This window comes from Saccopteryx leptura, chromosome 6 (assembly GCF_036850995.1).
Source record: "Saccopteryx leptura isolate mSacLep1 chromosome 6, mSacLep1_pri_phased_curated, whole genome shotgun sequence".
NCBI lineage: Eukaryota > Metazoa > Chordata > Mammalia > Chiroptera > Emballonuridae > Saccopteryx > Saccopteryx leptura.
The window spans coordinates 187,804,668-187,819,452 of record NC_089508.1 but is presented as its reverse complement, the minus strand read 5'-3'; the positions used below and the strand labels follow the sequence as shown (position 1 = coordinate 187,819,452).

The following is a 14,785-nucleotide window of genomic DNA, read 5'->3' as shown; positions in this document are numbered from 1 at the left end:
TATTCCTTCACTCAACAACTATCCCTGTCACATGGACTCTACATCCAGGCTGGGGCAAAAGTAGGCTTACAGTGGCCCCACCCTGCGTATCCGTGAACGAAGCAACTCTGTTCCCTGCTCGCACGGAGCTTACAATCTACAAAACCTGCTTCTCCTGTCCCCTCTCAAGCAGATAAGTAACACAGGTGCCGAGGAGGAAACGGGCTGGTTGAAAAAAACCAGCGGATGCAGGTAGGGTTCTCTCCCTGTGATGCCAAGTAGAAAACAAGAGAAACCATCAAGCCTCGGAAAACCATCCATGGCACAGTGGACTGGCGGGGCCACAGGTCCCAGAGAAAGCGGGAAGGAAGGGCTCTATCTGCTGCTCTCCCCTGGGCATCTATTTGGAGATTAGCCTGATTTTCAATTGTCATCAGAGATGGCCTTGAACTTCCTCCTGTCCTGGTTCTGGCTGAAGGAGAGTGTGGGAGGCAGCCCAGCCACCACCTTACCTATGTTTTAGTCACTCCTTGCCCACAGCCCCCGCAAAGTGGTGCTCTAGGTGGGGATCCATTGGTAAGTGCTTCTGCTCTTGTCTCCCAAACCTGAATTGTTTTCTTTCTTTTTCTCTCTTTCCTCCTCCCTCCCTCCCTCCCTCCCTTCCTCCCTCCCTCCCTCTCTTCTTTATTTCTTTCTTTCTTGCTTGCTTGCTTTCTAGCGAGAGGAGGGGAGATAGAGAGAGACTCCCACATGCACCCGACCAGGATCCACCTTGTGACACCCATCTGGGGCGGATGCTCTGCCTGTCTGGGGCCATACTCACAACCGAGCTATTTTTAGTGCCTGTGGCAAGGCTCTATGGAGCCATCCTCAGTGCCCAGGGGCCAAAGCGCTTAAACCAATCGAGCCATGGCTGCAAGAGGAGGAGGAGGGGAGAGAGAGAGAGAGAGAGAGAGAGAGAGAGAGAGAGAGAGAGGAGTGGGAGGGGGGAGAAGGAGATGGTTGCGTCTCCTATGTGCCCTGAGCCGGAATCAAACCTGGGACATCCACGTGCTGGGTCAAGGCTCTACCACTGAGCCAACTGACCAGAGTCCTGAACCTGAATTTCATAAGAGAAACTTCCTTTGCTGGATTTAGCTGCCCTATTTTTATCACTCTAATTAAGTAGCCTTTGTTTTTATTTAGTTTTTTTCTAATGGACTTTGTTTTTATAGCGGTTTTAGGTTTACAGAAAATGCAGAGAGTTCTCATAAACCCACCCTCACAGTCTCCCTTATTATTAACATCTTACTTTGGTATGATATATTGTTACAACCGACAGAACAAATGGATGGATCATTTCTTAACTAAAGTCTGTAGTCTATGTTAGAGTTCACTTTTGCGTGGTACAGTTCTACGGGTTTTGACAAAAAAAGTATAATGTCCTGATCCTACAGAATAGTTTCACTGCCCTGAAAATGCTTAGGTAGCGTTTTCATGAGACATGTCTACAAATATGGTTGACCTCCTCTGGCCTGCCAGGGAGAGAGATGATGGACATCGTGTCTGTTCTCAGCCTGGAAGGGAGCCACACGGCAGAGATTACAAACTCAAATGCTCGTGGTAGCTGGGAGGTCATTTAGATGAGTCAGGTGAGGTGCGTACAACCGTTCCGAGTTGTACCTCAGAGCCTCTGCCCCGTGAGAGGAAGCAGCGGTCACACAGCTGGCTGTTGTCATGTGGAATTCATGCCCAGTGAATCCAGGTCTTTTGACGTTCAAGAGACGTTACACTTAAAAATCGTTTGTATCGTGATTCTTAGATGTCATAAAATGAGTTTCACACTCGCAACATAGAGCGTGTGCCAAATATAATAACATTCCTGTCTGTAGGGTGTTGTGGATGGATGGCCGGAGACTCTTTGTGGGCAGATCATTCTATTTTTTTTTTTTTTTGTATTTTTCTGAAGCTGGAAACGGGGAGAGACAGTCAGACAGACTCCCGCATGCGCCTGACCGGGATCCACCCGGCACGCCCACCAGGGGCGACGCTCTGCCCACCAGGGGGCGATGCTCTGCCCCTCCAGGGCGTTGCTCTACCGAGACCAGAGACACTCTAGCGCCTGGGGCAGAGGCCAAGGAGCCATCCCCAGTGCCCGGGCCATCTTTGATCCAATGGAGCCTCGGCTGCGGGAGGGGAAGAGAGAGACAGAGAGGAAGGAGGGCGGGGGAGGGGGTGGAGAAGCAAATGGGCGCTTCTCCTGTGTGCCCTGGCCGGGAATCGAACCCGGGTCCCCCGCACGCCAGGCCGACGCTCTACCGCTGAGCCAACAGGCCAGGGCCGGCAGATCATTCTAAACAGCGTGGATATGACTGAGACTCTGGGAGTGGAGAGCAGGAAGCTCTTTGCGGATGTCCCCATGGATGGCGGGGGGCCGGAAGGAGGGCAGGGACAGCTCCAAGGGAAACTGGTAATTCAGCCGATTCTTGGAGGAGGAAGGACTGAGGCGACAGTGTCTGCAGAATCACAGACCCCAGGTGACCAGGGAATGGTAGGCTCTCCTGCAGCAGAGCTGAGCTCTCACTGAGACCTAGGAAAGGAGGGTTTAAAAGAGGATTTGAAAGACAGGCATCTGTTTGGAGGCACTGGAGAGCCACCAACGCACCTGCACTTTGGACGCTATTATTCTGGAGGAAAGAAAAACTCGTTTGAGGTACGCCTGACAGTCAGTGCAGCCTTTCAAATCAAAACACAGGCTGATTCATCAGCGGAAGGAGGCCGAGAAAGGAGCAGAGAGAGTCTGCAGAGGACACGAGTAGAAATTTCAGCTCTCTGGGAGGACAACCCTGGATCACTGATAGTAAGACATTCAGGACTTGAGGGGCGAAGACAGGAGGGGACCACAGAGCGACGAGCCTGACAGCCCCGGCCGTGTAGCACCGGGTGACTCCTAAGTGACAGGTCAAGGGAAGCCAAGGAGGAGCCCAAGCCCAAGGGCTGCAGAGCCACGCGGAGCACTCAGCAGGCTCACGTGGAGACCCACGGAAAACCTTCAGTACCAGAGAGCAGTCTTCCAGTAAAAACCAAACTGTCACTGGATGCTACTTGCAGGCACAAGGACACAGGACAGGTCAAAGGAAAAGGCTGGAAAACAGTACAGACGCAAACCCGAATCAAGAGAAACCGTCATGGCTATTTCAACGTCAGATAAAGTAGGCTTTAAGGCAAAAGACTCAGCTAGAGAGTTTTTGTTATATACAAAAATTCTAGTCTAACCAGGAGGTGGTGCAGTGAATAGAGCACTGGCTTGGGATGCTCAGGACCCAGGTTTGAAACCGCAAGGTTTCTGGCTTGAGTACAGGCTCATCAGACTTGAGTGCAGGGTCGCCAGCTTGAGCATGGGATCATAGACATGACCCTATGGTTGTTGGCTTGAGGCCAAAGGTCACTAGCTTGAAGCTCAAGGTTGTTGGCTTGAGCCGAAGGTCACTGGCTTGAGCAAGGAGGGTTACTGGCTTGGCTGGAGCCCTCTGGTCAAGGCACATAAAAGAAAGCAATCAAGGCCCTGGCCAGTTGGCTCAGTGATAGAGCGTCGGCCTGGCGTGCAGGAGTCCCAGGTTCGATTCCCAGCCAGGGCACACAGGAGAAGCGCCCATCTGCTTCTCCACCCCTCCCCCTCTCCTTCCTCTCTGTCTCTCTCTTCCCCTCTCACAGCCAAGGCTCCATTGGAGCAAAGTTGGCCTGGGTGCTGAAGATGGCTCTGTGGCCTCTGCCTCAGGCACTAGAATGGCTCTGGTTGCAGCAGAGCAACGCCCCAGATGGGCAGAGCATCGCCCCCTGGTGGGCATGCCAGGTGGATCCCGGTCAGGCGCATGCAGGAGTCTGTCTGACTGCCTCCCCGTTTCCAACTTCAGAAAAATACAAAAAAAAAAAAAAAAAAAAAGAAAGCAATCAATGAATGAACAACTAAAGTGCTGCAACTACGAGTTGATGCTTCTCAGCTCTCCTTTCCTGTCTGTCTGTCCCTGTCTGTCCCCACTCCACCTCTCTCTCTCCCTCTCACTAAAAACAAAAACAACACAACCATTCTAAAATTCGTATGCATTAATAATATATAGTTTCAAAAGACACAGAAAGTCTGACAAAGCTGAGACATAGCGGATTCACAATCATAACTGGAGATTTCAAAGCACTTCTCCAATAACGGATAAAACAGAAAAACATCAGCGAGAGTCTAAAAGATATGAGCTATGCAATGAACGAAGGTGGCCTCATCAACACCATAGACCTCTTTACCCGACCGCCACAGAATCCCATCCACCCTTTTCAAGTGCACACAGAACATTTGCCAAACCCGACCCTTCCGTGGGTCACAGAGCTGATCTCAACAAAGTTCAAAGAATTGAAATTACTCAGAATGGTTTTCTGTCCAGAGTGCACTCAAGCGAGAAATCAAGAGCAAGAAGAAAATGAGGAAATCTCCAAATGTTCGGCAATCAAGCAGTAGGGTTCCAATTCCTAAGTCACCCGTGTATCGGAAAAAGAAATCTCATGGAAATTAGAAAGTATTTTAAACTAAATGATGGCGAAAATATGGCATCTCAAAACTGTGGGATGCTGTTAAAACTATACCTAGAGGGGAATTTAAAATAATTTAGTGACCGTGTGCTTAACATCGGATGCTGTGCTTCCTCTAGAAGTCATGTTTCCAGTGTTTCCCGTGGTTCATTTTCAGTTGCCTCAGTGATGTGGTTACATCGGAGACTTCATCTGCACCGGCATGCTGGCATCAGAGAATGTCATCTTTTCTCCCCCCTTATACATGGTTGATTGGTTTACCCTGGAAGAGTTTGGCACCATCTTTTTGTTTGATGCTTTACCCCAATATAATTGGGGGTGCAGATCCTTGTTGGTGTCTACATGGAGCAGAGACAGAAAGGAATTCCATTTGGTCCTGAAGTGTAACCCTGGGAAGCTGAGCTCCCATAGCCTGGGCTTGGAGGTTAGACATGAACTTCCTCAGACCTACCCCCCCCCCCACACACACACACACACAGACACACACAACTCATCAGCTCTGAATGTTATAAACTTAACAATGTGTCCCAGGAGTGCTGAGCTGAGCCTTGATAAAGATTTTCTAAGTGTTCGAGACATTTTATTCAGTCTTCAATAAAACTCAACTGGTGCTTTGCTCCAAGCTCATTCTCTTTATCTGGAAACTCTCCTGCCCCTTTTAAGCAACCCTGAATTTATACATTCCTCATTCATTTACACCTCAGTCCTGAAAATGTTCTTTAAAAGAAAGAAAAAGAAAACAGAGTCCTACAAAATGTCATCTTTGAGTACTGCTACTTCCATTAGATGGGAGGTTTTACAGATCAAAGGGCTTGAAACTCCTGCATACCCTGCACTTCAGTCCTCTGCCCTTTCCTCCCACACCAGGGTGCGTGGGCAGGGGCCTCAGATACACCTTGCAACATCCTGGGCGGTGGCGGTCAGTCGCAACTGTCAGAAACAAAAGTCCACAAAGTTACTACCTAGACTGTGATGAAACTCACCATTCTATTGGCTGTGTGACAGTGTAACATTCACACATTTTTCACCAAGATTGAAAAACAACAACAAAGACACTCCTGGGGAAGAAGTGAGTCATCTAGATCCCAGGCTCAGCTGAGAGGAGGTCGACATGGTGTTTCAGGACCCAGGGCCACATCCATTAGGGACCCCTGTGTCCCCTCACCTCCAACTCAGCGTTTGAGTCCCGCTCACACCCCTGCCAGGCAGCAAAACGGAAATGTTAGGTTCCTCTCATGGCAGCATCCCCCCCCCCCCCCAGGCAGAAATCGCTACATGATGTGTTAAGTGGACCTCTTTGTCTGGAAAACGTGCCCCAGGATGAAACTTTGTATGATTTTGCTCTGGCTGCCTCCCCAGCTCCCTGAGACAATTAGTCAAATAAGGCCCAAATCCTGCCACCAAAGCATCCGGCTGCGGAGGGGAACCTCCTGCCATTTCTCCTTTGGTCTCAGCTGGACACCGCCCTGACGTTCCAGCACATGGAGGCAGCCAGTTAACGAGCGGTGGCCGCCAGCCCAATGCTGGGGACAGAGGGCTCTGGGTCTGGAAGATTTCTGAAGGAAGTAAGAGGATTACGTGGGTGGGATTTTGTTCCTCCTTTGAAATGAGAAGCAAAAATGACAATTCATTGCAAATGGGCAAGGGGGCGGGACGGGGAGAGTAGAACCCAGGGAGAAAGGGTGCTTATCGGTGTAAGACAGAAACATGAAGGGGTAGAAGGGTCAAAGGAGTTCTTCAAAGGAACAGTAAAATTGCGACATGATTGGTTCCTCTCTCAGGCTGGCCTGGAATTCCTGCACCCATGGAAACTCACTAGGTCCAGGTCAGGCTCAGGTGTGAACACACGTCTCTTTCACGCCCAGGTGGTGGCTTTGCAACTTGCCAGGTGATGGTTCCTACTCGAGGGCTTGCTTTGGTGGGCTGGTCATAAACCCTGGCTCTTGGCAGGGGAGCAGGGCCTGACTGGCACCATCTTCTAATTCCCCTGATGCAAATATTCTCACCACGGCCAAGTTCAGACCTCTGATGTGAAGTCACTGAATATGGATTTGGGAAGGGAAGTGCGTGACCCTCCAGCCGGACCCAGCTCCCCTCACACATACAGTTCTGCTATTTTAGAAGAGCTTGGCATAGGCTCAACTCTCCCAAATGAGTGCCCTGAGGGCCCCCTTTCAGATTCATAAAGTAGGCTCCGCCCCTGGAATATGACCAAATAAACCCTTTCTTTGTCGGTAGTGTGCACACAAACTTCTGGACGCCACACAGACAAATCACGTGCGGGGAAAATAACGGAGACAAGCCAAGGGTGCTTTGGCTGGAATTCGGTATTCGTGTATCCTCGGATTAAGTGCCTGTCTCGGCGAGCTCTGACAGCACGGTCATAGTTTCACAACTGATCCAGTCACCTCACTGTCCCCAGGAGGTGTACGGCTATTAGACGAATCACACCGGCCTTGTGGCTGGGAACTTAAATGAAATATGCCCAGTGCTCTGTGCACATAGTAGGTACTCAAGAAATGTCATCCCATGCATTAAGACTGTGATCTGAAGGGCCGTCCTCAGCAGTAGAATCCAATAATCACAGCTGTTAGGTTCTTGCTAGGTCACGATTATGCCTTTCCTGACGGATCTTGTTAATTAAGTGTGCTTCTCTTCAATACAGGGAGATTTTTCCAGCTCTGGGATTTACGCCGTCAGACGCACCCAATCGCCAGTTCAAGTTGGACATTAATTGGCTTAAGTGAATATGATCAATCTATATTAACTGCAGTGGGCGTAAGCAAACAAGCAACATAAGGCTCTCGATGAGAGGGCACCAGGCACCTCGCCTCGGTCCCCAGAGCGCCCTGGAGCACAGCTGAGCACTGTGGGGAGGGGACGCTCAGTCTGGAGAGTGAGTCCCGGGCTGTTAATAACTGCTAGTCCTTGAGGAAATGTCCTGCCCCTTCTCCCCTAGAGTCCTCCCATGGCTGCAACTCCTCCATCCTTAATAATCCAGACAGTCCAAGTGTGTATCGTTTCAGTCCACTGCTCGGCTGGAGAAGGGAACTGGACATTACCCCCAGCTGGAACACGATGGCCCGATGCAGGGACCGCAGCCAGCTCGCGGGAGTGTGGACGTCTCCCAAGATGACAGGGTGTCACCTCCGGGACTCAGCCTGGGAGCCTCTTCACTGTGCACTTAATAACTGAAACCTTGGCGGACACACCTTGCATTATTAATGAAGTTATTCAGCCTTCTTTGGGGGAAAGGTGGTTCACTCAAATGCCTGCACAATTCGACTGCACAATACATCACAATTGGGCCTATTTTATGGGCCACGTTATGGTGATAATAGTTCTGTCTCATTTAGAAGCAAATCAGACATTATGAACTTCGTGATTTATTAATGTATTGATTTCTATAAATGTCAGCGCATCTCACATCCAGTCGGAGCGCCCGGGAGCAATCAGAGAAGGGCCAATAAAAATGGAAAATGAAACCATCATAAAAAAAAAAAAAAAGGAAAAGGAAACACTGCCTGTTTCAAGGGCCTGCCGCCTCTCTGAATCGGTGCAGGATCCAGGTCGTTACCGTGAAGGCATCCTGCCCCCACCCCCGGGGAAGCAGCCTGCGTGAGGCTGCCTGGGCGGGCTCTGTCCGCCTGTCTGTTCCCTGTGGTCGGAATTAAACAGGAAATGAGAGTCGGACCTGGAGGAAGCCCTGGAACCCATGCTCCACTCCTGGAGAAAGCAGGAGGATAAGAGGGTACCTCTCCATCAATCTGCCCACAATACAACCCACCACCTCCCTGCGGGGCGATCCTTGGGGCAAAGGCTCTGATTCCCCAGCTGGCATTGAAGGGTCCATGCTGGACGCTCAGGGTACCTTTCCTAGCACAAGTGTCCACAATGTCCAGCACGGGTCTTCTGCAACAGCCACAGTCTGCTGATGTCTGGGCCCCATTGCCACCAGAGCACGTCATCTGCTGACCCCAACCCCAGTCACTCTCTAAACCTGCTGCTCATCCCCTCTGCGCAGCCCTCGGACTGTCACGTGGCACGCTCTCTTTCTGTCCAAGCTCCGAAAGTGCTTACCATCTCTAACCATCACCCAGCAGACAGATGCCCAGATCCACCTTTGGGCGGGGCAGGTTTCATCTCCCGGAGCGGGTGGGGTGGGGGAGGCTGTGCCTTGTCCCCGTCTTTGTTTGGCTTTTCCTTTCGGTGCCCCGCTCCCTACATGATGTCCAGTGCCCACTCTGCACTTAGCAAGTGCTTAGGAAGTGCTCATCATCTGCCAAGAGTGTGTGGAGCTACCAGGAGCCAACTAGGAGATACATCAACATGACGAGTCCTGAGACAGCAGTCAAGGGAGTAGCTGGAAAATATTTGGCAAATTTGGTGGCCAATTCCGTGGTAGGCCAGCTTAGCTCAGAAATCACGATCCGGCAGCTCACGCTGTTGGGTCGTTGTCTCACTTCTTTGAACCGTGAATTTTGCCAACATTTATTTCACATAAAAGATGGATTTTTTTTTTTTCTTTTCTTTACAGTCTGAAGCCATGGCTATGCAGGCAGGCATTAGTACACGGCAGCAATTGGCTGGAGCTGAGGAGCAGCAGCTTGCTTTAGACAGGCAGGTGCTTCCTAGTACACCGCAGTCCCCACTACTCTCTACTACCTCTCCACCCTGAGACCGAGGGACAGATGTTATCCACTACTGCTCATCTCTATTACCTGCCTGAGTCTCTAATTCCTATTTAACAGCCCTTCTCCCTTACTCCAAATCATGTTTTTCTAAGCGACTTTTGTGTGTTTTACGATCATCTAAAAATATGACTGAATTTTGCCTTTTGGGTCCGAGGCAACCTGGAGAGAAAAGGGCGCCACGACGTGACTAGAGAGGACCTCTGTACAGACTTAGGCATGATGTTTCTGGGCTGCGGACATCACGCATATGAAGGATGGTTCAGTACATTTTCACCTCCTAGTTTACACAGCACTTTTCATTATCACTTAGCTCCAGTGAGGTAGGCGTTATATTATATTATATTATTCCCATTGTGCAGACAGAAAAGAAAAGCCGAGGTTCAGAGAGGACAGAGGAAATCTTATTATTCCTGTTTCACTAGGAGAAATAGAATCGGAGATTTCATGAGCTATCCCCGAGGTCACAAAGATGGTGACTAGAAGGGCAAAGACCAATCTCACCCTCTGACTGACAGTCGGATGCTTCCCGACACCCGGGACCATGCTATGGGCCTCCTGGGCCCATTCCTGTGTCTCTGTGGTGGTTTTTCTGTCTCAGCGAGTCAGGAAGCAATGTCCTCTATTTAGGCTTTTCCCACTTTCATTTCTTGAGCGTTTGCAGCCGCCAGTCTTGGGTTGAAGAAAGGAAGACACCAGATAGTTTCAGGGGACCCCTCCTCATTCCCTCCCTCTGCCTCAAGCTGTCCGCCATCCACCGCGCATTTTTCTATTTTGTTTCCTTTTTCAGAGCGTGCAAACAACAACCTTCGCCAGGTAACGAATTGTATTAGTTGCAGAACACACAAATGATGGAGAGGTGCCCTCTAACATCACAGATGTTGCTCTGGGGCCCAGAGAGGGACCCAGACTTCTTCAAGGTCACACTCCGGGTTCCTGGCAGAGCAGGATTCAACTCAGGCCGGCCCTGCTGGGGACCCAGTGTGGTTTTCAGGACGCCATCCCCTCATTCAGCAAAGAATGACCGAGTACCGGCCAGGTGCCTACCCCGCCTCTAAGCACAGGGAATAAAGCAGTGGACAAAAGTGGGGAACAGAGCAGCGGTCAGAGGTGGTGATGTGTGCTATGCATGAAAACAGAGCCAGGTACAGGGCTCGAGAGAAACGGGTCACGGGAGGTGTTTCACACGAGGGGGTCAGGGAAGGTGGCAGCCCAACTGAGCATCCGCACGAGGGCAATGACGGGGACCTTCGTAGTCCAAACAGTCAGTATCGAGTCCCGGTTTTGTGGCTTAAGAGCTGGTGAGTCTCGCTCAGCAAGACACTGCTATCCTCCAAGACTTAGTGCCCTCCACAGGAAGACGGGCACAGGGGCACCCACCTCCCACTCTGTTAGGATCCGAGGAGTCACTGCACAGAAAACGCCTGGCATGTAGAATGCACTCGATAAAGCCCCTTCTCACCCGCTGGGGGAGCTGGGGCTCAGCTTCCTGATGGACGTCTTAGCTTGGCTGTGAGTGCGACCCACAGAGAGCTCGTACAACATGCTCTCAGCCAGGGCGGCCAACCGGAAGGCTTCTGTAGTCAGAGAGGATGACTGAGCCAGGACTGAGGAGCTGAGTTAGCACGTGAATATATTATTAGCAGGTCACAGGGCTCTGAAGCGGATAAATCTGAGGAGTGGTGGGTGGCCGCCTCTGAGCCTGGGCGGATGCTTTGATGGAACTTTCCAGATCGGAGCTCTGGTTTGGAATTCCTAGCTGTGAGACAGTGGTGTTGTTCATCATTTAAGTCTCCAAGTGGCTTACTATACAGCTTAAGTTGGATCACAGGAGTCTCTGAAGGTTAAATCTCACATACAGGAAACCCAAACCACCTCCAGCCAGTCAAGCCTGCTCTGTGACCTCCCGGCCTGCATGTCAAGTCCCGAAACACGTCTGTCTACATGGGTCACGTCTGTGGGACGTGGGTGGGGCGGCTGAGGAGGGGCCCCCTTTCCTTTTCGCCTCGCGGCCTTTGTGTTCCTGTTGGAAACATATTTCAAGCTCTGTGTACGGCTTGCTTTTATAATTTCAGTGTTTTGGTTAGAAAGGATTACCTTTCCAATGGGATAACGGTAAGGAGCAGCCGCCTGTGGCATTGCAGAGATGGTCCCGGTGAGTCTGGCCTAGTGCAATTCAGTTGTGTTTGTTGTGATGTTGTCATTTGTGGGGGAAAACACGCCCCCCCTTTTTTTTCAAACAAACATAATAATGTGATCATTAGTGCTCATCACCAACTACATTGGGGTCTCCTCCTTCCAGGAGCATTGACGTACTTCCGGCACCTTTGATCTTAGGCCTGGTCATGTGACCAGTGCTGGCCAATCAAGCGAGAACAGGAGGGATGTGCATCCCGGGTTGGGAGCAGATATTAAGTGAATCATTTTTGAATTACAGCTGAGCAAAGCGCTATGGAGGAAAGGGGAGGGTTGCCATGGGAACTCAAATAGGAAGGCTTCGCTATAACCACCAGGCGGCAGGCAGACTGGGTGCTGAGGCAGGGGGCGGGAGAGGGAACAGCCTCTGCGAGGACCTTGAGTGAGGAAGAACAGGACCGGCTCTGGGAGGCGAAGGCAGCTGACGTTGTCTGGGGGCTGGGACGTGGTGACCAAGGGCTGTTGTCTGGGGGCTGGGACATGGTGACCAAGGGCTGTTGTCTGGGGGCTGGGACGTGGTGACCAAGGGCTGTTGTCTGGGGGCTGGGACGTGGTGACCAAGGGCTGTTGTCTGGGGGCTGGGACGTGGTGACCAAGGGCTGTTGTCTGGGGGCTGGGACGTGGTGACCAAGGGCTGTTGTCTGGGGGCTGGGACGTGGTGACCAAGGGCTGTTGTCTGGGGGCTGGGACGTGGTGACCAAGGGCTGTTGTCTGGGGGCTGGGACGTGGTGACCAAGGGCTGTTGTCTGGGGGCTGGGACGTGGTGACCAAGGGCTGTTGTCTGGGGGCTGGGACGTGGTGACCAAGGGCTGTTGTCTGGGGGCTGGGACGTGGTGACCAAGGGCTGGAGGGGTGTGAGGCGGGCATGGACCACATTGTGCTGGGCCTCAGGGTCTGCGTTAACAGTTTTAGGGACTGAAAACAGCAGAGCAAGGTACAGAGAGGGCTTTATTTTATTTTGAGAAGCCAGGAGGGAGTTCTGAGCTATAATATTACTCACCCAATGAGGGCTGATGTTAATCACAAGAGAACGGAGACAGACCCGGCCCCTCCGCACTGGTGGGGACTTCATGGAGAACCATTTGGCAGGGCCAGCTCTCTGCCTGATGGCCACGTCCTGCCTCCCCCCGGCTGGCCCATCGCAGCCGAGCGCTTCTGTTAACCAAACAGGCCTGAGACCTCAGATCCGGTCCCAGCTCTCTGCGAGTGAGGGGAAAGGGAGGAAAGTCTGTTTCTCCCAATCAGTCACTAAAACCTACACTTTGAGGTACGTGAAGTCTCAGCTAGCACGCCAAGGGGCCTGGTAATTCCTATTTAAAATGCCAAAGGCTGAATCAGGCTAATACAACAAGGCTGGAGAAAGTCTCCTAGGAGGACTTTTGCTAGCTCACTGGTGATTTCCTCCTTTATCCTTATTTCAGTGGGCCCATGACCCTGCAGGGAGAGCCGGGTCCTGGTAGTTGTAATTACAAGGGGGAGAGACTACATATGGAAAAGTAATGTGATAATTACTGAAGCAAAACCCAGGAAGGTGAAGAGCGATGGGACCAGGGTTGGGGGTGTGGGTGACCCTGTCTGCATTTCAGATCATTTCTCAGAAACTTTCTGAGTCCTAGATGAGGAAAAAAGCAGGTTTTGTAAAACAGGAAATTATCCATTATCTATCCATCCATCCATCCATCCATCCATCCATCCATCCATCCATCCATCTATCCATCCATTTTCTATTATCTATCTATCTATCTATCTATCTATCTATCTATCATCTACCTCTAGAATATCATACATAAAAGTTTTAACAGTGGTTATCTCTGAGGATTTGAATTACAAATCACTGTTCAATGCTTTTTGCTTATGTAGAGTGTTTTCTAAAGTTTCTGCAATGAGGGAGCATGGATTTCTCTTTTTGTGTGTGTGACAGAGATAGAGAGAGACAGATGAGGACAGACAGGAAGGAAGAGAGATTGGAAGCATCAATTCTTTGTTGCAGCACCTTAGCTGTTCATTGATTGCTTTCTCATATGTGCCTTGACCGTGGGGTACAGCAGACCGAGTAACCCCTTGCTCGAGCCAGCAACCTTGGGTTCAAGCCGGCGAGCTTTGCTCAAACCAGATGAGCCTGCGCTCAAACCAGTGACCTCGGGGTTCCGAACCTGGGTCCTCCGCGTCCCAGTCTGACGCTCTATCCACTGCGCCACTGCCTGGTCAGGCAGAAGCATGAATTTCTAATAAGGAGAAATGCACAGAGGTGATTTTAAAGTTGATTTCAAGGACAAACATGGAGCACCTGGAGTCCCTGGGACTGAGGAGCCTGGGACGCGGGGCAGGTAAGGGTGGTGCCCCTTGCTCTCCGGGAGCTCTGCGTAGCCTTGGTAAGGGCTCCCTTTATCCATCTCAGCTTCCACACTGGCAGTGGTGGGGAAAGTCCCTCTGTGGGGCTCTTGTGTGATTTAAATGAGATAACAAGGTGTGATTTAAAGGAAATCACTGGCATGCAGTGATGCGCAGGAGATGTTAAATAGCCCCTAGTCACTTGTCCCCGACCCGTAAAGAAAAAAACAAGATGCAGCCTGGTGAGAGGCCATGGGTTGGACAGGAGGTGCTCCATTCTGGAGGGGACATTTCTGAGACACTGGGGGACCGGGGGACAGTGTCTTCCAATGATCAGAGTGGTAGCTGACATCTCAGAAGCCTTTCCTGGGGACCAGGCCCGCAGCTAGGGCTTCACGTGCGTGCTCTCCCGTAACCCCGCCCAAACCCCATGCACTTCTCACCGCTACCCTGTCGAAGACAAAGAAGCCGAGACTCAGAGATGTGAGGTACCCTGCCCACGGCCACACAGGTGGGGCCACCACCCAGCTCTGCCCGGACACAGAACCCTCGTCCTGAACTGCTACATGGTAGTGTGTGCCCTTTACAACCACATCGAACCGGGCTAAAATTCCAGCTTTGCCACTCGGATGTGATCTTACTCTTGTCCCGTGTGGACCACACGGGACAAGGCACGTGAAGGACCTGTGCTGGGCACCCCGAAGTGCTCATCACGTGGTAGTTCCCATAAGCCCTCATCTGGGTCCCCAAGAAGACATTTTCATAGCACCTGGGTCTTCTGAGGAAGTGTCTCAACGCTACGCTGCTGAAAAAGCAAAAAAAAAAAAAAAAAAAAAAAAAAAAAAAAAAAATTTCTGCTGTAGCTGTGCGGATAGATTTTTAATATTTAATTAGGGAGACCTTCCGCTTGGAGAGAGGGCAGGACTTGTTATTAAATCCCCGCTGCTCGGTCTCCCTCACTCGCCCGTGGGATTATTCATTCATTTCCAGTCACACAATTTAATATTGCAACAGCTAATGGGGAGATGTTG

At 51.0% G+C, this 14,785-nt stretch overlaps 1 protein-coding gene across 6 annotated transcripts in view; it reads right to left on the bottom strand.

The window, feature by feature from the left end:
* The window catches only part of KCNIP1 (potassium voltage-gated channel interacting protein 1), a 292,783-nt gene that overhangs the window by 15,660 nt on the left and 262,338 nt on the right, over positions 1-14,785 (bottom strand). The gene's annotated exons all lie outside the window — the stretch shown is intronic.